The sequence below is a fragment of the Stegostoma tigrinum genome, chromosome 2, assembly GCF_030684315.1.
Source record: "Stegostoma tigrinum isolate sSteTig4 chromosome 2, sSteTig4.hap1, whole genome shotgun sequence".
Taxonomy (NCBI): domain Eukaryota; kingdom Metazoa; phylum Chordata; class Chondrichthyes; order Orectolobiformes; family Stegostomatidae; genus Stegostoma; species Stegostoma tigrinum.
In genome coordinates this window covers 39,249,945-39,274,475 of record NC_081355.1, presented here as the reverse complement: position 1 = coordinate 39,274,475, position 24,531 = coordinate 39,249,945, and the positions used below count along the sequence as shown (strand labels likewise).

The window sequence follows — 24,531 nt, the reverse complement described above, 5'->3', positions numbered from 1 at the left end:
CTTTTCAGCAACTTTGTTTTTGTAACATCTCAAAGTTTACAGATGATAGTAAGCTGGGTGGTAGGGTGAACTGTGACGAGGATGCAAAGATCCTTCAGCATGATCTGAACAGGTTGGGTAAGCGGGCAAATCAATGGCAGATGCAGCATAATTTGCACAAATGTGAAGTTATTCACTTTGGAAGCAAAAACAAGAAGGCAGATTACTACCTGAATGGCTGTAAATTGGGAGAGGGGAGTGCAATGGGTGTTCTTATGCACCAGTCGCTGAAGGTAAACATGCAGGTGCAGCAGGTGGTAAAGAAGGCAAATGATATGTTGGCCTTCAATACCAGAGGTTTCAAGCACAGGAGCACAGATGTGTTGCTGCAGTTATACAGGGCACTGGTGAGGCTACACCAAGAATATTGTGTGCAGTTTTGGTCTCCTTTTCTGAGGAAGGATGCTCTTGCCCTTGAGGGAGTGCAGCAAAGGTTTCCTAGGCTCATTCCAAGGATGGCAGGACTTACATATGAGGCGAAATTGAGTCGGCTAGGATTGTGTTTGCTGGAGTTCAGGCGATGAGCTCCATTCATTAGTTGGTCCTGTCGCTCCCTCAGCCATATTTCGGTAATAGCTATTACACCCCAGGTCCATGTTCCTATCCATGCCTTGAGTTATTCTGTACTGCCTGTCAGGCCTCATGCATTGAAATAAGTGCATTTTAATTGATCAGTCTTCCCTCATTCTCTGCCATGCTCTTGCTGCCTTGTCTATTTAACTTACTTTCTTTAATTTTGGTATCAAACTCGACCTCTCTTGTCTCACTGCTGTTTATGGTTCCACCCCATACCCGACTAATTTAAAACCTCCTGAGTTGCTCCAGCAAATCTCCCCACTGGGATATTTGTTCCCCTCCAGTTCAGGTGCAACCCATCCCTTTTGAATAGGTCACTTCTACCTCAGAAGACATCCCAATGACCCAAAAATCTGAATCCCTGCTCCCTGCACCAGCTCCTCACCCATTCTACCATCTATCCTATCCTTCTATTCCCCCTCACTACCATGTGGCACTAGCAGTAACCCAGAGATTACCAACCTTAAGCTCTTGCTATTTAAATGGTGCCTAACGCCCTATATTCAATAAACAGAAAATCATAGGCTGAGCATACGCAATATTTTTGTGTCCAGAAAAATACCTGTTTAATATGTAATAACCTGTTGGGATGTGAATACAGCATTCACCAAAATATGACTTTGTACCAATTTCTGAATAATATCCAGAAAAAGAAAACTTAAGGACTTTTAAGAACTGAGAAATAAAACAACAACTTAGTTCATATATACAATACAGTATGCAATTAATTGTTCAGAGGTATGCAGTGTTGTCCATGTTAACTGAGATCAGGTTTCCTCTTCATGCTCTCAATAGGGAACTTCTTATACCAAGTGAGCGTTTTAAAAACTCAAATACTCATGATTTCCCAACCGTTAAAGATAACTTCTTATCTGTGCTCCCAGATGAGATTCCCTGCCAGGAGTGCAAAGTGATAAAAATTTACCCTGTGCTTGTTGTTTCTACATAATTAAGCAAGAGGATCTAAACATTCACTAGAATCCAAACAGCTAGTGGACAATAATTCTGCTTGTCTCCTGCACCAATGCCATCAGACCCTGGGGACCTGTCTTCCTTTAATCCCAATAGTTTGCTCAGAAATGAGCAAATAATCCCAATTATATATGTTCAAACATTTTCCAATCAAATAGTATCATTTCATTTTTAATGTGTTGGCCATTATTTTAATTTTATGTTTTGCAAACAAAAAACAAATCAGATGTTTGTGTCGCATATTGACAGAGTGGTCAAAAAGGCATTTGGCATGTTTGCCTTCATTGCTCAGTCTTTTAAGTGCAGGAGTTGGGAAGTCATGTTGTGGTTGTACAGAACATTGATGAGGCCTCTTCTGGAATACTGTATCCAGTCTGGTCACGCAGTTATAAGAAGGATATCATTAAGCTGGACAGGGTTCAGAAGAGATTTACCAGCATGTTGCCGGGTGTGGAAGGTTTGATTTATAAAGAAAGACTGGATAGGTTGGGACTTTGTTTTTCTCTGGAGCGTAGGAAGTTAAGAAGCGACATTATAGAAGTTTATAAAATAATTAGTGGAATAGATAGAGTTAATAGTAGTTGTCTTTTTCCTGGGATATGGGACTTCAAGACTTGGTTGTACATTTTTAAGGTGAGAGGTGAAAGTTTCAAAAAAGGCAATTTTTTTACACAGAGATTGGTTCGCGTGTGGAATGAAATTCCTGAAGAAGTAGTGGATGTGGCTACAGTTACAACATTTAAAAGACATTTGAATAAGTATATGAATAGGAAAGGTTTGGAGGAATATGGGCCAGGCACAGGTAGGTGGGACTAGTTTAGTTTGGGATTATGTTCAGCAAGTACTGCTTGGACCGAAGAGTCTGTTTCTGTTCTGTATGATTCTATTACTCTATGACTCTGTCCTAAAGCTAAAATAGTAAATAAGACAATTTTCAGCATGCTCCGGTGGAAACCTAGCAGGCCCCTAAGCAATAAATATTTGGGAAATTGGTTACTTTCATTGTTACTGGCAATGCAGCACGATAGGTTGTAGATGATGTAGTACATCTTAGTCAAAAAATTCCTGCATTGGTAATTTTTTACTCTGTTGCAGTACATGTGCTTGCTGATGTAACCTCCACTGTGAGTTGTGTGCTCTCTTATGCTTCCAGGCCAAGTTCCTAGACTTCTAGTTGCACTGGGAGATGAAACGCACTGGTAGATGCTGTGAAATAAAAATATTGCTCATATAAAGAGAAATTTTGTGAGGGGTCTGCATGTGATTCTAGAATATTGCTCTTTGACTTCACATTGAGAACAGAACCTTGCAAAATTACTTAGTAAATTTTGTTACGGCTGTGCTCTTTTGAAGCTGTAATTGTCCCTCTTTAAGGCTTCATTCTTGGAACTTTTTCTCCCTCAACCCCAGCTCCTGAACACGAACTGACAAGATGATCTCTTGAATGCACTTAAGTGAGGATTTAGTGACATCGGTGAGGGTATTTATTGTATCCTAACTTCTGAAAGTATTTCAGAGAGGAAACAATCATGAATGCTGGTAACAATGGACAACCTCCTACAACCTCACATTCAAGCATTTTTGATTTTGCTCACATTCTTTATTCATGTCTACATTTTTTGTTAAACGTTTCTTCAGTGGAAAACATAATCTCAGGAGCTTTGATTTCAGTCAATGTGGGTTTCACTACCAAACAGGAAGTAGACATCGTCCTAGGATAATAACATGGATCAACATTTTGGTGACTCAGCTTATCAAACAATGACATTTGCCACCCAATTTCCATTTATTGAAAAGAAAATAATTGACATAAGTGATTAAGGGGTTACAGCCTTTTTTAGTCAATACAATGCTGGGCCAGATAATGTCTGTAACTCTTGCAGTTCAAATCGTTCAGCTAAAAATGTACACCAGTTACATTGATGTATGATCTGTTTCAGGGCCTCCAATGGATTACTTGTGAATACAATTATATATGTTAATGAAGCACAGACTTTGCACACATTAAAGATTCCACAGTAAATGGCTGAGTGAGAATCTGTTTTTGACAATGTTGGTTAGGGAAGAAATATTAACTACAACACCAGCAGAACTCCCTTATCTCTTTCAGATAGATCCACATATCATTCATAAGGACCTGACAAGTGTACAGCGCTTCCATTTAATATCTCTTCTGGAAAATAGCGCCATATAACAGTACAAGACTCAATCGGATTCTGACCAGAATCAAAGCTTGAAACGAAACTTTTCTGACACAAAAGTGAAAGTGCTATCAGTTGAGCCAAGCTGACGCGTGAGCTGCTTTTATGTTAATCTTTGCCCACTAAAGTGTGTACAAGTTTTCTTATAGTCTATTCCCTAAAAAAACTGAAACTGTTGCGTCCATTATTCCCCTCGACCTTAGGCCTGTGAAGACAGGAAGGGGAATATTAAAATAATGTGTGGCTGCTTCAGGCAGACTCCACCATGTCTTCTCGTCATTGACCATTATTCCTGAAAAGGCAGGACAAATCACCAGATGACTGATCAAAAGCAGGTAACATACATAATGGACCCAAAAGACCAGGATTTTCCAGGTAATTCTAATCTTACCAGTGACAGATGAGGAATCGGAAGGCCGACTGAAACAAGGTGAGGTAGTCAGCGCCAGCAGAGTTGTGAAGAGGTCTGCATCATGTGGCCTTTAACCAAGCCAAATGGACACATTTTAAGGCTCTGCAGAAGATGACATTAATTGATTTGATGCTGGAAAGGTTTCTCCTGTAGTATAATGGATTAAATCAGACTGTATAATATGCTAACCATATGAAATTATGTAATGACACATGACGTTGATCTTTCTTGCAGCCATGTAACAAGTTGAAGCCAGAGTAAGATGTTTCTTAGATATAGTTAACACTTTCCTTATCTGAGCAATCTCTATAACTATTCTTTAACCTCACAACCAGACAAAAATTACTATTTGGTGGTAGCAGGCATAAAGCTTCAAGGGAATCCTGGGTCCCAATCAAAAAGGAAGTGTGGCTGAACTGATATCAAGGCATATGTTATTGTATCCACCCTTGCTGTGAAGATAAGCAGTGAGCAGGCCAGTGCATTATTGTATGCAATGCAAGTATCCTAATCCATCAAATCATCAATATATGAGCAAGTAATAAAAGCATTAGTGCCACATTCAAGCTGTAAAACAACTTAATTATTGAGCAGGCTAAATTTAAAAAGAATATCCTGTGACAAAAAGGCAGTTATACAAAAACCCAGGAGGCAAGAATGGCATGAATCAGATGTCCCAGTTGGCTGTTAATTGAGTGACAGTAAAGCATTGATACTTAAATCGATGATCTGCACAAGAGTTGCAGAGAAGTGTGAGTATGGCAGCTTAAAAGATGAAATAATCAGGGAAAGAATTGTTGCCAGAGTCTTAGATTGTTGAACCCCTTGCAGGCAGTTGATGATGCAAAATTCATAAAGGCAGTCCACCTGAGCAGACAAGCCGAGGTCAGAAAGTAAAATCATTGTGTGATTTAGAGTGACAGAGAGAACCATATCAAAGAAGTGACTGATCCGATACAATAGGTAATTCTTAAAAAAATCGGGGAAACAGCAACTCATATTCCGCTTGGGAACCCTGCAGTCCAATGGTATCAATGTGGACTTCACTGCATCCCAAAACTAGCCCAGCTCATCCCCTCCCCCCACTGCATCCCAAAACCAGCCCAGCCTGACTCCGCTTCCCTAACCTGTTCTTCCTCTCACCCATCCCTTCCTCCCACCTCAAGCCGCACCTCCATTTCCTACCTACTAACCTCATCCCGCCTCCTTGACCTGTCCGTCTTCCCTGGACTGATCTATCCCCTCCCTACCTCCTCACCTATACTGTCCTCTCTACCTATCTTCTTTTCTCTCCATCTTCGGTCCGCCTCCCCCTCTCTCCCTATTTATTCCAGTTCCCTCTCCCCATCTCCCTCTCTGATGAAGGGTCTAGGCCTGAACAGTCAGCTTTTGTGCTCCTGAGATGCTGCTTGGCCTGCTGTGTTCCTCCAAATTCACACTTTGTTATCTTATATCGGGGAAGCAGAAACAGCATGTATCAACTACACTAGCTAACTGTTATCAGTGTAATAGAGAAACACCTGTGTTAAATTGTCCTGACAAAGAGGTTAAATTTTATTTTTTCCAGAAGATTTGACATCCAATCTGACTGTTTAATTGGGAAGCCCAGAAAAGATGGCTAGTTTCATAAAATGGAAGATATAAGTAGTGCAGAGATGTCTTTTCTTAGTGAGATCAATGAACCAAGCAGAAGCTACTGGACTGTTGCTGTGGTAGTACGGAGAAGCAAAATATGCTTTAAGTTAGACATGGGTACAGCAGTTTTGGATCTTTTCAATGCTAAATTCTGATTGGAGAAAAGTTCTTTTCTGCTGACAGAACACATGATATAGCCTGACCTTTATGTTCAGTTGTTTCATTCAGCTGGGTAGGGTCTATGCAGATTCCAATCGATCCATTGAGTTTGAGATCATACCTAAGCACCAGTTGTTAATTTTGCAACCCCTTTATTTAACATATAGTCAGTTTTTTATCCCTTTTGACGTGAGTGGACAGCAAATTTTTCTGGGTATAAACAGATAGATTAGATTTTTTTTCAGGGTTTAGAATGATATGGTAAGCTGTCTTTGGCTTTCTTGTCCTGACAGTAGCAGTGAAAATTCAACATTGTAATTCATAGCTGTCAGAAAAATCACTGACACCAAATGTGATACTGAACATAGGGTTCTTCTCTCTTGACCAGGAAAGCTAGTATCAGATGTCCCTGCTGGCTATTAATTGAGTGACAGTAAAGCATTGATACTTTTATCAATGATTTGCAGAGTTGCAGGGAAGTGTGAGTATGGCAGCTTAAAAGAGTAAAATGGCAACAGCTGAATAACAAGTGAAGGGATGACCTATAATCTGATTAAATAAGGCAGAGAAATAATTCCAAAGAATTAAAAATCAGGTGGTGTCAGAGACAAACCAAATGACTGCAATGACAAGTATTAGAGCGCATGCCAAAGGTCTAACCAAATTAATAAGTAATCCAAATCTGTACAAACTATATAAGGGAGAGAGATCATAACAATATATTCAGGTGATGGTAACAAAACAGGACAGTAAAGAAGATTTTACAAATACAATATTTGGTCTGTGTTCTGTGTGTGTTCCTCTCTCACTTCACCTGATGAATGGACTACAGATTTGCAGAGCACAGGAACTGGAGAACTAGGGAGATCAGCTATGAAAAAACTGAAAGAAAAACCGAAAGAACTGCAAATGCTGGAACGCTGGAAAACACCCCCAGAAACAAAAACAGAAATTGCTGGAAAAGCTCAGCAGATTCAGCAGCATCTGTGGAGGAGAATTAGCGTTAACATTTCAGGTCCAGTGACCCTTCCTCAGAACAGCTATGAACTTCAATGTTGAATTTTCACTGCTACTGTCAGGACAAGAAATCCAAAGACAGATTACCATATCATTCCAAAGCCTGAAAAAAAACTAGACTATCTGTTTATACCCAGAAAAATTTGCTGTCCACTCAGGTCAAAAGGAAAAAAAACTGACTATATGTTAAATAAAGGGGTTGCAAAATTAACAACTGGTGTTTGGGTATAATTTCAAACTCAATGGATCAATTGGAATCTGCATAGACCCTACCCAGCTGAATGAAACAACTGAACATAAAGGTCAGGCTACATCATGTGTGGCTGAGAACTTAGCAAAGAGTTCAATCTTCATGAAACTCGATACAACTTTTGTTTTTTGGGCAACTCTCCTTCAACCTAAATTGCCCACAACCTTCATTACACCATTTGGAAGGTTTTGCTTCAACAGATTATCCTTCAGCATCAGCCATGATATAGTTTTAGTTGAAGGTGTAGAAAGCTTTAAATTGACGACAACTACAGCCTTATCTGTGTCAACTCAGCAAGTGAATGAAAACAAAGATGCACAGAAATCTGTTGAAAAATGTGTTCAGGTTAGAGAATACTTCATCAAAGAAAGGCCAGCATACATGCCACACAATCCCATTCTGAGACAGTACTCTGAACAGACAAAACACCTAAGTGTGGTCAATAATATACTCATTAATGATGAATGGTTGGTCATTCAACAGTCTTGAAAATCAATACGCTGTACCAATTGCAAGATATTCTTTTCAGCCGTAAGGACTCTCAAAACAGTTGGAAAAGTTGGCATCATGTTGTCTGACTCAGGAGACAACAGAACCATTGATAATAACTTCCTTTCTATAAAGGCCATAGAAATGACTCAGGAAGCCTCCTGAAAATAAAAGTAAAATGTTCTTGATAGTAGTAAACTGCTTTTCCAGATGGGTAGAAGTCAAGCAACTCTAGGATCAGACTTCAAAAGCAGAGGTTATATTGTTACAGGATACCTGTACGGCACACAGAAAGCCAGACCTTATAATCTCAGAAAATGAACTGCAGTGTGACAGTGACAAAAGATTTTGTAACTTTGGTATTTTCTCAGATGACCACTTGTGCAGTTTGTCATCTCAACCAGTATGTGATGGTGTGGAGGTGCTGGTGTTGGACTAGGGCGGACAAAGTCAGAGGTCACACAACACCAGGTTATAGTCCAGCAGGTTTATTTTAAGTCACAAGCTTTTGGAGCGCATCCCTTCATCAGGCGAAGTCAGAGGGAAGCACATAGAACACAGAATTTATGGGCAGACAGATCAAGAGATTATATCAATGGTGTCAGTGGAGTGCTGAATAAGTCCCTGCATGTGCTCCAAGGTATTAGGCGGTGTGAGTAAAGTGACAACAGCTAAATAACAAGTGGAAGTATGACCTATAATCCAATTAAATGAAGCAGAGAGATAATTACAAAAAAACAAAAATAAGGGAGTGCTGGAGACAAACCAAGTGACTGGAATAACAATGAATAGTATAAGAGTCAAATGCCAAGGGTCGAACCAAAATAATAAGCAATCCAAATAGATAGGTGGGCAGTGAGAGCCTCTTTCCTTGGATGGAGATGGCTAGCACGAGGGGACATAGCTTTAAATTGAGGGGTGATAGATATAGGACAGATGTCAAAGGTACGTTCTTTACTCATAGAGTAGTAAGAGCATGGAATGCCCTACCTGCAACAGTAGTAGACTCGCCAAGTTTAAGGGCATTTAAATGGTAATTGGATAAACGTGTGGATAATAATGGAATACTGTAGGTTAGATGGGCTTCAGTTTGGTTTCACAGCTCGGTGCAGCATCGAGGGCCGAAGGGCCTGTACTGTGCTGTAGTGTTCTATGTTCTATAAAACTGTACAAACTAATTAAAGCAGAGAGATCATAATAATTTATCCAGGTGATAGTGACAAAACAGGACAGTAAGGAAAATTTTACAAATACATTATTTGATCTGTCTCCAGTACCACCTTATCTTTAATTTTTTTTGTAATTATCTCTCTGCCTCATTTAATCGGATTATAGGTCATCCCTTCACTTGTTATTCAGCTGTTGAACTTTACTCACACCATCTCATAAATTGGATCAGCTGCAGGGACCACTCACACCATTTGTATGATCTTTTGATCTTTCTGCCCTTGATGTCTCTCTGCCTATAAATTCTGTGTCTGTGTGCTTCTATCTCATTTCACCTGACAAAGGGGTTATGCTCTGGAAGCTTGTGATTTCAAATAAACCTGTTGGACTATAACCTGGTGTTGTGTGACTTCTGCCTTTGTCCACCCCTGTCCAATACTAGCAACTCCACATCATGGCTACCAGCACCACCACAAATTGTCAGCTCAAAGTTGAGAAGATCTCCAAGAAGATTCCAAATTTCAACACAGACAACAAGTTTCTGCAGCGATGCAAGAAAGCAGAGAAAATCCGAAAGGATTACAGATCACAAACCAATTCAAGTCAACCTACGACAGAGACTACTCTTGAGAGACTCTCGCACCTCTCATAGACTCCTCAATCATCTCGTACACCAACTCTACAGCAGACGCTGCAAACTTTAAATTGAGATAGAGTCCATGTTCTCCGCTCACGCTCAGAACAGAGCAGACCAGCTATGAGACACTGCCAAGCAGGTGAGGCAATGGAACTATATAACCGACACGCACATCAAGAACAAGAAACTGGAGAAACTTGGCCTCACACCAGCAGTAACCAAGCCTGTCCTGGTACCATGGTTGAAACTGGTACCACCACAGGAAAATCAGTTGTCAACATATCTAACCATACCCTTCAACTGGACAAAATTAAAGTTCTCAGCCCCACTACCAAAATGGACACCAATGGTCCGGCAGAAGACACAAAGGAATTCATCAAGGGAATGAGGCTCCACGAATTCTTCTACAAACCCCAAGATGTCAGCAGCGAGCGTATGAGACAACCAATGAATCAGAACAGTCAACAAAAAGATCCATGGTACAGTGACCAAAGATGAAAGAGTTGAAATTGATCCCTCTAGAAGGCTGCTGCCCTAGACCTGTATGCTCAAACCATCAGGAGATGCGTCAACATTAGTTTCATCAGCTACTCTCACAAGATAACACAAAACATCATCCAAACACAACACAAATGCCACTCATGCTCTCAAGACCAATCGCATCATTGTCATCAAACCAGCAGACAAAGGTGGAGTCATTGTCATACAGAATAGAATGGATTACTGCAAAGAAACATACTGACAACTGAACAACCAGGAACATTACAGACGACCCGCTGATCTGACCAAAGAATACTTCCGTCAACTGAACAAACTGATCAAGAACTTAGATCCAGACCTTCACAGTATCCCATGCACTCACATCCTGCATTCTTCTCACACAGGAAACTTCAACTGCTTTCAAAAGATACACAAAGCCAACACACCTGGATGTCCCATTGTATCAGGCAATGGGACCCTGTGTAAGAACCTCACTGGCTATGTCGAAGGCATCTTGAGACCCATTGTATAGGGAACCCCTAACTTCTGTTGCAACACTACAGATGTCTTACAGAAACTCAGCACCCACGGACCAGTTGAACCAGGGACATTCCTCGTCACAATGGATGGTTCAGCACTCTACACCAGCATCCCCCATGATGGCAGCATCACTGCAACAGCTTCAGTACCCAATGTAACAACTGCCAATTTCCAGATGCCATCCTACAACTCATCCATTTCATCCTCACCACAATGTCTTCACCTTTGACTACAAGTTCTTTATCCAAACACACTGAATAGCTATAGGAACCAAATCTGCACCCCAATATGGCAACATTTTGATACACAAGTTTGACCAAGACTTCTTCCCTGTGCAGGACCTCCAACCAATACTATACACCAGATACACTGATGATATTTTCTTCTTCTGGACTCATGACGAAGAATCACTAAAACAACTACAAAACGATATCAACAACTTTAACCCCACCATTAGACTTATCATAGATTACTCTTCAGATTACTCATCAGTCTCATTCTTGGACACACATTTCTCCATAAAGACAGACACCTCAGTACCTGACTGTACCGCAAGCCCATGAATAACCTTATGATCCTGCACTTATCTAGCTTCCACCTTAAACATGTTAAAGAAGCCATCCCCTATGGAAAAGCCCTGTGCATACGCAGGATCTGCTCAGATGAGGGAGAACTTGATGGAAACCTAAAGATTTTGAAGGACACCTCATAAGAATGGGATACGATGCTCAACTCATCAATCTCTAATTCTAATGTGCCACAGCGAAAAACTGCAATGACCTCCTCAGAAGACAGACACGGTGTATGACCAATAGAGTACCCTTCATAGTCCAGTACTTCCCCGGAGCAGAGAGACTACGCCATGTTCTTCGCAGCTTTCAACATGTCACCAATGACAATGAGCACCTTGTCAAGATCATCCCTTCACATCTACTTCTTGCCTTCAAAGAACTGCCATACCTTAAACAGACCATCGTTTGCAGCAAACTAGCCCAGCCTTCAGGAGAACATCAACCACAACACCACACAACCCTGGCGTGGCGTCCTCTGCAAGACATGTCAGATCATCAACATCAATACCACCAACACATGTGGGAACACCACCCACCATGTACACAGCAGACACTCATGTGACTCGGCCAATGTTGTCTATTTCATACGCTGCAGGCAAGGATGCCCCTAGGCAAGGTATATTAGCATGGTCATATAGATGCTACAACGATGGAAAAATGGACACCATGCAACAATCGCCAGACAGGAATGCTTCCTTCCAGTTGCGGAATACTTCAGCAGTCAAGGACATTCAGCCTGTGATCTTCAGGTAGGCGTCCTCCAAGGCAGTCTTCGAGATACACAACAACTCAGAATCGCCAAGCAAAAACTGAAAGCCAAGTTCCATACCATGAAGACAGCCTCAGCCGTGGTCTTGGGTTCATGTCATGCTACATGTGACCCCCACCACATGCTTCTTTACCTGTAAAATCTTCCTTACTGTCCTGTTCTGTTACCATCACCCGGAAATATTATTATGATCTCTCTACCTTAATTAGTTTGTACAGTTTTGGTTTACTTATTACTTTAGTTAGCCCCTTGACATGCGACTCTTTTACCAATTATATTATTCCAGTCGTTTGGTTTGTCTCCAGTACCACCTGATCTTTAAGCTTTTGTAATTATCTGTTAGCCTCATTTAATTGGATTATGGATCACGCCTTCACTCGTTATTCAGCTGTTGACACTTTACTAACACTTTGGATCACCTGCAGAGACTTATTATTCGGCACTCCAGTCACACCACTTGTATGTTCTTTTGATGTCTCTGCCTTTGAGTTCTCTGCCTATAAATTCTGTGTTCCGTGTGCTTCCCACTCGCCTCACCTGATGAAAGGGCTACACTCTGAAAGTTTGTGATTACAAATAAGCCTGTTGAACTATAATGTGGTGTCATGTGACTTCTACCAGTATGTGGTACTGCATAAGGATTGTTTGAGGTAGGCTGCTGCCACCAATGCACCATTGTCTTTGCTTTTGGATCTGTCTAGTGATTAATGACAATGAATTTACCATCACAGAGTATCAACAGCAAAGGCACTGTTCTTTGGTAACAAAATGGCAATATTGTACGGTAGCAATAACAGTAACTACATTTGGTCAAGTATAATTACTAGGATTTTACAGAGCTGGTAAAGATGTAACTGTTCCCTCGAAAAGCTACAGTGGAACTCATTGACTTCACTCACAAACATTGTGATGTATGACATCAGTATGTTGGGCTGAGGCAATGAAACACCCTTTCAGAACTATTGCCTTATGCAACAACATTATATGTTTCCAAACGTGCCTCAAAGTATCTCTGAAGCATGGGGTGACCTTTCCTCTTTATGATGTCATCTCTATTCTGTCTCCTCAGCTGTCCATCCCTCACCTCTTAGCTCTGGGCTAACTGCTACATAGATTCATACAAAAATCTAGATACATGCAAGTTCCAGGTACTGGGACTGGTGATAACAAAATGCAGGGTGAAATCCTGTCATCTGCCCATGTACACCAGCTTCACACATTTTTGCACAACATTAGGCCTCACTGTGACTTCAAAATCCTGTCCCGTATGTGTGCTGGATAATGTGATGTAGGTGAATTCCACCAAGACTTTATCATCATATAATTACATGTACAAGTTTGTCCACGACTCTTACATGAATCAGGACATCACTCCTTCACCTAGCAATCAATATCAATGCAACTCATTGGTCTTTTAGTGTTTTTTTAAATTTCTGAGAATGTGAAAGGTACACATAAATCTGATAAACAAAACAGCTAAACTTAGCATACTGCTACCAATATTAATTTAATGTAAATCAGCCAAAGCTGCTGGCATCAAATATTGCATATTACTAAAAGACATGGTTTCCATGGATACTTCCAGCAACAGTATTGTCCAAACAACAACATAAAAAGAATGAGTTTTCTTTTAATGTTTCTTGTGAACATTTAAGTAAGGGTTATTAGGACAGGCAGTGACAAAATTTCCATTTCAAGCCACAATGCCAGAATCAAAAATTCCCAAATGAGGTATAACGTACAGTTGAGCCTAGTGCCAAGAAGAGGTCTATCTACTGTAAAAATGTGTCCCAGCCCTGTACAGAAGAGGATGCTGTGCTGCAGGGGAATATTTTTTCCATTTGCCACACCTTTATCCTGTGGACTTGCCTAATGTTATTCACAATTACAGGCAAATTAGCAGCAGTTTCCTGATAGCTCAATGCCACTAGAAGCTAAGTTGAGACTTCTGAAGCTTTCACAGGGTAGTTTCACAACCATCAGAAAAAAGCTTCTCATCCACTTAAACAAGCTGAATTTGAATTTATATTTCAGAAGTGAAAGGTCAGTACCTCACTGGGGTTTTCTAAAGCTGTTTTCTACTGTAAATACATCATGAAGAGTCCTCTTTCTTATCAATTACAAGAACAGTCAGAGATGAGTCACTTGCTGCGAGCAATTTATGACTACATGGCTAGGAATTGTAGACATTCATGAAACCTTTTCTGAAATTTAAAGCTTAGTTCGGAGCATGGTGCAGGGGGGTGTCTTCAAATTCTGGCATAGGAAGCATCAATTCAGAAGAAACAAGTCCACCTCAAGTATGCTGGAACCAATTTTTTTTCTTTCTTTCTCTCTGGTGTGATGACATCCTTCCTATAATGTAATGACTACAACCACTGATATACTGCAATCTGTTTTATGCAAATATGAAAGGTTGTACTTCTGATAATTCAGTATTCACTTAATATTATACAACAGTGTAGATATGGTTATATATTAAAATTCCAGAATGGGGCTCAGACCTTACATCCTTCTGACTCACAAACGAGAGAAATATCAACTGAGCCATGGGAAAATTTTTAGTTCCTGTTGGAAACTTCAGTTATGTAGTCTGCTCCATGGCAGGAAGTATAACCTTGTGACATGAGTGCTCAAACTGTGACCTCTGTGATAAATTCAATTCATGAATCACTGTATAGCCTTCAGAGCTAATGAGATGTTAGCAGACCTCTGCAATAGCTTCAACCATTTAAATCTTCATCTGTCCTGTGAACTAATCTCCAAATATACTTTGGTTTACCTGTCGATTACAAATCTTGAGATATTTGCTGTTTCATTTGGACAACATATTTCTGGGATTCTAGATAACTACATCTCTGGCAGTCCTTAATCAGCATAAAAATGCTGGGAGAAGTCCATACAGTACTAACATCTTGGAACAAGTACACTTCTAATTTGTAAGAATGTAACTTTCTTCAGATAGAGCACAGACGTAACAAGTCAAATATAACTGAAATGTTTAAAATGTCACACTCTCTCTATTCTGCCCCAACAAAATGTACAGGCCTCAACGACAATACAAATTGTCCATTTCTACGCTAACCAATCTCTTCATCGCACCAAGTTAGGTTCGCATTTTAATTTTAAACGCTTTGTAGCCTTGTGGTGTGGCACTCGTTTGATCTAGAAGCTATTTGGACCAATCTTATCATAAAATGTGTTTTTACGTCTGGTAAATGTTTTCAACCTTTCAACTACACCACCATTAAGTGACTCTGTGCAACCTAGGACCTGGCTTTACAATGCAGTACAAAGAGAGTTGTTCCAATAGTGGAGATATGAAGCCAGTGCCCCATGTACAATCTTCTATTATCAATTATACACTCATAGGGTCAGATTTTCAGGCAACAATGACAGTATCAGTTCCTCAGGCATGTGTGTGTAATGTGTGTTTGTATTAAGGAATGTATGTAATTAGGGGAAGTTAGACAATTAACTGTGGGACAAGTCTTTATGGAATGTAGCCAGAATGTCTACACTACAGTATAGGTGGGATAAAACAAGGAATATAAACCACAGTGTCCACATCATGTATTATATTCAGGGAAATCTACATAATAGAGTGTAATCTACATTGTATGGTCTCAGAGAGATATTTATACTTAAAGCGTAGTATGGATGTTTGCATTATGCAACGTAGGCAACAGTATTTACGTGAGGTAAGGTAGCAGGGGTGTTTCTATTTAAAGCATAACCAGAAATTTAAACATTGGGAAGTATGGTAAAAAGTATTTCGAACTCGTGTAGCCACTGTTTATACTATGAAATGCAATAGAGAATTCTATATTCAGTACAGTGAAGACATTGATATTTGGAGCATTGCAGGCAGTGTTTACATCATGTCCTTTAGTCAGGGAGCTCATATTTGGAATGCTATTGTGAGGCTTCTGTATGGGCTGCAGTTGTGGAGTCTGTGTTTGGCATACAATTGTGGAGTCTATGTTTGGGCTACAGTCATAGAGTCTGTCTTTGGATATATCAAGGCTTAGATAAGCAAAGTGAATGGACTATGGCAAGTTTGCAGACGACAGAAAATTAGGTGGAAAGGAGCAACAGCAGCAGTGAAGTGGATTGAGCTTAGTTCGAGCAGCAGCAAGAAAGGAACAGATCGAGCTCAATCGGAGCAGCAACAGGAGAGAGGAACGAACCTCCACTGAATCCAGAAGCAGATGACCTATTTTGACATTAGGATTCAAAACGTGATTCAGGGCAAGAGGATTGACTACTTAGAAATTTTAGGGACTAAGAGAGTAGTATCAAGAGGGAGACAGATTGCAAAGTCCTTATTATTGTGATTTGTAGTTTGTTAGGAATGGCGAGGGCGGGGTGGGGGGGAACGGTGGTTGAGTGGGCGGAAAGAGAAACAGAGAGAGAAACCTGATTTGGTAAGTAGTAGGTAAGGCTGAATAATTTGTCCCTAGTTTATTGTTTGTTGTTTGTAATTGGTCAGGTCCGCAAAGGCAGAAGAACTTGGTCCCATGGAATGCTCCTCCTGCAATATGTGGGAAATTGGGGACACTTTCAGTGTTCAGGGTAGCCACGTATCCAGGAATTGTGTTCAGCAACAGCTCTTGATTGACTGCATGGAGCACCTGGAGCTGTAGGCGGGCTCTCTATAGAGCATGTTTAATGCTGAAGACATCAATGGATAGCAAGTTTAGTGAGCTGGTCACACCACAAGGAGGAGCTACATAGGTAGAAAAGCATCTGGTGACCACCAGGAAGACAAGTGTGGGCGCACAGTGCAGTACATTCTCTGACCAACCCCCTCTCAAATAGGTATTGCCATGTGGATACTGTTGTCAGAGGAAAGTAAAAACAACCAAGTTTGTGGCACCATGGTTAGCTCTGCTGCACAGCAGGCAAGGAAAAGTACTGGGAGTGGTCTAGTGATAGTGGATTCAATTGTAAGGGAAACTTCTGTGTCTCTCAAATGGTATGGTGCCTCCTTGTGCCAGGGTGAGGGATGTCTCAGTTGCAGGACATTCTGAAGGAGGAGGGTGAACAGCCAATGGTTATGGTACATATTGGTACCAATGACATGGATTGAAAAAATTGAAGTCCTGCAACAGGAATTTAGAGTCTTAGGCAGTAGATTAAAGAGGAATTCTGCTAAGATTGTAATGTCCAGATTGCTTCAAGTGCTACATGCTACTGAATTATAGGTCTAATGAATGTGTGGCTAAAGGGGTGGAGAAGGAGAGAGGACTTTAGATTTTTGGATCATCGTGACACCTGCTGAGGTAGGTAAGACCTGTACAATCTGAACAGGTTGCATCTAAACTGGAATGGGTCCAATATCCTGACTGGGAGATTTGCTTATGCTTTTGGGAAGGTTTAACCTAATTTGTCAGAGGGATGGGGCACAGAATAGATGTAAAGTCAGAAGCAAGGCCCAATCAAATATCGAAGAAAGAGTGGGGCCTATTAGAGATCAAAGTTGCAATCTGTGCATGGAGCCAGAAGATGTGGATACAAGCTTAAATGAATACCTCTCATGTGTGTTCACAAAGGAGAAAGACATTATATTTGGAGATTTCGCTTGGGATGGTGAGATTCTAGAACATGTTAAGATTATTAAGGAGGTATTAGATATTTTAGTGAGCATAAAGATACATAAATCCCAAGATCTAATGAGATCTATCCCAAGATGCTATGGTGGCAAGGAAGGAGACCGCTAGGGCCCTGATAGGGATACTTTATACTTCACTGGCCACAGGTGAAGTGTCAGTTGACTGAAGGATAGCTAATATCGTAGAATCCCTTGAGTACTCACCGAACAGCATCCCGCCCAGACCAGCCCCCATATCCCCGCATTTATCATAACTAATCCACCTAGCCTACACATCCCTGGTCACTATGGGCAATTTAGCATGACCAATCCACCTAACCTGCAGATTTTTGAACTGTGGGAAGAAACCAGAGCACCTGGCGGAAGCCTATGCAGACACAGGGGAAACAGTCCCTGGTGCTCTGAGGCATCAGTGCCAAGCACTGTGCCACCATGCCAGTCGTTCCTTTGTTCAGTTGGGCAGCAGAGATCGGCCAGGCAATTACAGCCTAGTTAGTCTGATGTCAGTGGTAGGGAAATTATTGCAGACGGTCAGGATTAAACAACACTTGGAAAGGCAGGGATTGATCAGGGATAGTTAGCACAAATTTGAGGGAGATTCTGTCTGACTAATTTAATAGAGTTTTTTGGAAAGGTGATTAAATATATTGATATGAAGGGTTTACATGGACATAAGGCCTTTGCCAATCCCACATGGAGGGCTAGTCCAAAAGCTAAGCACCCATAGGATCCAAGACAAGTTCGCAAACTAGATCCAAAATTGGCTTACAAATAGGAGGCAATAGTGGTAGGTTGTTTTTGTGAAGCTAATGATCAGCGATGTACCAAAGGAATAGGTACTGGGATCCTTGCTACTTGTTAGGTATTTTAACAATTTGAATGTGAAGGTAGAAGATACAATTAATAAGTTTGCAGATGAAATGAAAATTGATGGCATAGTTGATACTGAGGAGGATGATCTTGGACTGCATTCTGATATTGATCAGTTGGTAAACTGAGCAGAGCTTTGGCAGATGGGATTTAATCCTGATAAATGGAGGTGATGTATTTTGGGAGGTCTAATACGGGAAGGACAGACACAATGATTGGTAGGTCCCTAGAGTACTGAGAAACAAAGGGACCTTGGTGTACAAGTCCATAGATCCCTGAAGATGTCAGCTCAGGTATAGAGAAGAAGGCATACAGAATGTTTGCCTTCATTAACCGGGTATAGACAATAGGAGCAAGGAAGTCTTGTTACAACTTTATAAAATGTTAGTATTCCATGTGTGGACTAACCGTGTGCAGTCCAGGTTGCCACACTTACAGGAGGACATGATTGCAATGGAGATGGTGCAGGGGAGAATCACCAGGATGCTGCCTGGGATGAAAAGTCTCAGTTAGGAGGCAAGGTTGAATGTGGTGAGTTTGTTTTTTCTGGAAGACAGAAGGCTGAAGGGTATGTGATTGAGATATACAAAATTATGAGACACACAGACAGGGTAGATTATAAGAATCTTTTCCCCATGACATAGGTGTTGAAGGCCAGAGGGTACAAGGTTAAGGTGAGGAGTAAGTGGATTAGTGGAGGTCTGAGAATTTTTTTCAGAAGCAGAAATATGGAATGCACTGGCTGAGGGTGGTAGTTCTGAGGAAGGGTCACCAGACCCGAAATATTAACTCTATTTTCTCCTTCAGAGATGCTGCCAGACCTGCTGAGCTTTTCCAGCAACTTTGTTTTTGTTCCTGATTGTGGTGGAGGCAGGTACTCTCAAACATTTGAGAAGCATCTGGATGAGCACGTAAAATGCCAGGACATAGTAGGCTATGGACCAAGTACTGGTAAATGGGATTAGTGTAGTTTGGTGTCTGTTGTTCAGCATAGATAAAGTGAGCCAAAAGGCTTGTTTCTAAGATGTAGGTCTCTGTGACTGTAATGGAAGTTGTAAGGACGACACAAAGAATCTAATCATAGACAGGTTAAGCAAGTGAGCAAAAATTTACCAGATGGAATATAATACAGAAAAATGTGAAATTATGCACTTTGGCTGGAAGAATAGAGAAACTGAATATTATTTGTGTGGAGAAAGACCGGAGAAAGCTAAAGTGCAGGGGATTTGGGAGTTCTCATGCACAAATCACAAAAAAGTGACCAAAGGACATCCAAGTTCAGTGGGGTAGAGGGAAGACAACTGGAATGTCAGCCTTTATTTCAACTGAATTTAGGATAGAAGTAGGGAAGTTTTGGTAAAACTGTACAAGACACTAGTCAGACCATAGCTGGAATACTCTGAACACTTGGATCTATAATCTAAGGAAAGATATGCTAGCATTGGAGGCTGACCAGAGAAGGTTCACTAGGCTGATACTAGAGGACGGGTTGAATAGATTGGACTTGTGATCATTGAAATTTAGAAGAATTGAGTTGAATTGAATCATTTATTGTCATGTGCATTCAGTTTTAAAATACAGTGAAAAGTGTGTACCATTGCTCCATTCACATTATCTTAAAATAAAACAAAAAGCAAAGAAAGATAACTTAAAGACAGTCCAACATTTCCTTTTCCACTGCTACAATCCCATTCCAGGCTTCCCAGCTCATACCATGCAGCCGCTACAGTCCCGCTCAGAGCTTCACCAGCCCATGTCATGCTGCTTCCAGAGGCCCACTCCACATGGAAGTGGAAGTCCCATTCCAGGCTTCACAAGTCGGCCAAGTCTGTAGCCACGCTGCCTCTGTCATTACTACTCCAGAGCCCATCAATGCCGCCTTCCTGCAGAAGAGTTCCCTTTATCAGAGAAGTTTGAGCAAAAATTAAATAAAATTGAGAAAAGATGATGGGGAAAAATGGAATAATAATAAGAAATAAAAGCAGACAAAGAGGACAAGCTCGGGCACAGAAGCCTGGTTGTTGCCTACTCTGCTGTTGCCATCTAGGAGAAATTAGAGGTGACCTTACTGAAGCATATATGATTTTTAGGGGACTTGACAGGGTAGATGCAGAAAGATTGCTTGCCCTTGTGGAAGAGTCCAGGAACAGGGGGTATAATCTCACACATTTAAGACAGATGATGAGGAATTTCTTCTCTCAGAGTCTAGTGAATCTGGGGATTTTTTTTCCCATAGAGGGCTGTCAGGTCTAGGTCATTAAACATATTCAAGGCTGAGAGACTTTTTTTTATATCAATGAGGGAAGGATGGGTTAATTCACCATGACACTGATCCCATCTGGTTAAGTGGAGTCCATCCCAATGACAATACACCATCTTTCCTGGTACTGGTGCCGATGCCCCACCATCTGAAACCCACTAATTCCTACAACACTTATTTAATTCTCTAATAAGCTTGACTTTATGCCAATTGACATGTGGCTCAATTATAATCCAGTGACTATTACCTTTGGAGGTTCTGTATTCAAATTCAGCCTGAATTCCTCAAAAACTCTCAACTCTGATGTGGCCTCCTCTACATGGGGTAATCCAAGCTGAGGCTTGGGAACTGCTTTGTGGAGCACCAATGCTCGGTTCATGACAAATGACAACACCTCCCAGTCGCAAACCACTTCAACTCGCCCTCCCACTCCTTGGACAACATGTCCATCCCAGGCCTCCTCCGGTGCCGCAATGACCTTACCCGAAAACGGAAGGAACAGCACCTCATATTCCACCTGGTAAACCTACAACCCAATGGTCTCAATGTGAACTTTACAAGCTTCAAAATCTCCCCATCCCCAACCTCATCCCAAGACCACCACCCCCATCGTGTCCCCGCCTCCTTGACCTGTCCATCTTTTCTCCCACCCACCTGCCCCTCCACCCCTCACAGACCAACCCACATCCCAACTCCCTAACTACATGTACTTTTACTGACTTCATTCCCACCTCCTTGACCTGTCCGTCTTCTCTCCACCTATCTGCTCTCCTATCCACCTTCTATCATCGCCTCCCCTCTGTCTATTTATTTCAAAGCACCCTTCCCCTACCTCATTTCTAAAGAATCATCCAGGCCCAAAACGTCAGCTTTCCTGCTCCTCTGATGCTGCCTGGCCTGCTGTGTTCATCCAGCTCCATGCCTTGTTATCTCAGACTCCAGCATTGGCAGTTCCTATTATCTCTACCTATGTTGGTTGTTCCTCCATGGTAAATAGATAAAAATGGTTTCAACCAATATGTTTCTGACCCAATGAGGAAGCAGGTATTACTAGCACAAAACAGAAATAGCTGGAGAAACTCAGCAGGTCTGGCAGCATCTGTGGAGAATTAAAGAAAGGTCACTGGACTTGAAACGTTAACTCTGCTATCTCTGTACAAATGCTGCCAGACCATCCGAGTTTCTCCTGCTATTTCTGTTTTGTTTCAAATTTCTAGCATTCACAGTTTTTTGTTTAATATCAGGTAATGTTGAATCCGATTCTAGGGAATGAGACAGGTTACGTAGATCAAATATCAGAAGGGAAATATTTGAGGGTTGTGAACATGGTACTTTAATATTTAAGTCAACTATGGAAAAGGACCAGTGGCAATCTAGAGTGCCCTAACACTGCTCACACATTGCACTGTTAACTCCTCTTTCCTGTCACATGAGTCTGTACCTTCAGGAGAGTAGATAAAATACAAACAGAGCAGAAAGGATGCACACAGTTTGAAAGTCTAGCCTCAGAACACCAAAATTCTTTTAAAATCCATTAATCGTGCCAAACAGTGAATCAAAACACACACAATCTGTTTGTCCATTTATTATTCATTAACCCAGACATTCTCAATTAACTTTTGGTTTCCAGGCTGGAAACAGGACTCAGCCAATGATAATGGTAGGCATTCATTGGTCATGTTTTATAAACCATAATGTAAATTGCATCAAAAACCTGCAGCGGATAACATTAGATGCTCAGTAAGATTAAATTAATTTATGAATTTCATCCCAGACTCTCTATATTTGTCTGGCACCCAATGGCTTTATGCGTCTTCAATGCCTTGAACTTCTCTCAGACTTTAGCTGCTGGTGCAGTTCTGGACAATTGAAAGCTGCTGATCAATAGGTACTCCCCAGTTTTGCTTTCACCAGGTGCTCTAAGTACCCATCACTTTCATTTGGCATATCATTTCCCTTCTCCTCACTGATTAAACATCAATCAGGGAATTTTTCTGAGTCTCTCTGCCGGTTCAACCCCAAAGACTTTCACATTGTGTAGAATCCCCAGAGAGGTGAAACTAAGGCCTTGTCACGTGTACTCACGTCTTATCTTGGGTGCATACTTGGGTTCTCCCTCACTTGTTTGAACTTGCATGGGATGAAATAATTATCTGATGTGCAAGAAATACTCATTAGAAATATAAATATTGGCTGAAAATTCAGAAATGATGGCCAATAAACAATGTCTATGAACTGATAAAATGAGGTAAAAAAGTGAAAAGTAAGAAAGCAGAATGTAAACACTGATTGTGAGTTCAGAAGTGGTTCTTGCATTGGAAAATACTTATGCATGAGAGAAAGAATCTCTGATCATGCAACATGGATAAATATGGAGTAGAAATCACGAACAACATAATAGGGGAAGTAGATGTTGTAGTTTGAATAGATGATAATATAAAAAAAATCTTGTAACGCAGAGGTAACTAATTCATCTCAGTGTCTGCAAATCCTGTCCATCACCTACAAGGCAGGAGTGTGATGGAACATTCCCTACTTGCCCGGACACATTCAACTCCAACAATACTTAAGAAACTTGACACCATCCAGGACATTGCAGCTCACTCCATAGGTGCCTCATTCCTTTCAGTCACGGTCATCTACAAGATGTACTGAAGTAACTCACAAAAACTCCTTAAACAGAACTTTCTAAACACTTGACCTCTATCATCTAGAAGGCTGGAAAAGAACAGGAACATCAGCACAAGTTTCCCTCCACGCCACATGCTTTCCCAACAGCACTGTGGCTATACTTACTCACCAAAGTTTGCAGTGGTTCAATGCAGATTACAACTGCTTAAAGGCAATTAGGTACTGGAAATAACTGCTGGCCTAGCCAAAGACGGCCATTTCCCATGAACAAATATTGAAAACAACTAGAGCGGAAGACATCATGAGTGTTAAGATTTAGTGGCTATCAATCAATAAACTTAGGGATAAACTGACAAAAGAGGCAAATCAAAGGGAATAGAATGGTTAAAGGGAATAGGAAGTTTATTTTGAGGCACCAGACAAGGTTGAGCTTTGCCACGCAAGTAGATTTGTAGTGGGCAAGTCCATGCAAAATGGTACTCATAACGCACAAGAGACACTGTTTGCTAAATATTTTGAAAAATGATTGTTTGATACAGACTTAATGGAATAGATTCTTCCACAGCTGGAAAAATAATCTTAAACACTTTTGACTCAACACAGCTCTTTTGGTCACATATTCACGGTACTATGCAACAATCAATATAAAAGCTGCATTTTTAGTACGTGACACTTGTCAAATAGAAGTGTTTCTGAAATTAAAACCCCAAATAGGCAGCAGATGCAGAAGAAAAACCATGAAAAACTTTATGAATTTAACATGAATTATGTTAACTTGGTCTCTCTCTTTGGATGCTACCTGATCCGCTGTGATCTCCAGCATTTGTTGTTTTTAGCACTGATTACAGCATCTGCAGTTATTTGCTCCTACTTGCTCCTGCTACCCTGAAATACAGTTCACTTGTTATGCCACATCTGGTGTCACAGTTGTTCAAGCTGGATAATTCGCAAGCAATAGAAGCTTATAGAATGGTGCAAATGAAAATTAGAAAAAATGTTTCTTTAATGCAAATGGTTTCAGTGTCTTTGGATAAAATGTTAACTTATGGTCAGATGGTCTCTGTTTGTTTCACATTGAGCAAAGCTCATAAAACCCCAATCTGGTCAGATGACCACTGTGGCCATCTTTAGTTTGTGTTTTCTTCTTTTTATAAAACCATATTAGTCCTTGACATTCACAGGTATTTAAAATTACATGATGCAAGTTGAAAATTAGTAGTCCTTATTTTGTCAGTATTGTG

The 24,531-nt window shown here is 40.8% G+C and overlaps 1 protein-coding gene across 2 annotated transcripts in view; it reads right to left on the bottom strand.

Annotated features, from left to right (window-relative positions):
- Window positions 1-24,531, bottom strand: part of LOC125461625 (glucose-fructose oxidoreductase domain-containing protein 1) — a 94,444-nt gene that overhangs the window by 61,946 nt on the left and 7,967 nt on the right. Inside the window, exon 1 of one of the 2 annotated variants that reach the window (XM_059653608.1) lies at window positions 4,180-4,196. The exons of the other annotated variant lie outside the window; for it this stretch is intronic. The gene's annotated coding sequence lies outside the window, so the exon portion shown is untranslated. Of the gene's footprint in view, window positions 1-4,179; window positions 4,197-24,531 lie in introns of those variants that run through there. 2 annotated transcript variants of the gene reach the window in all.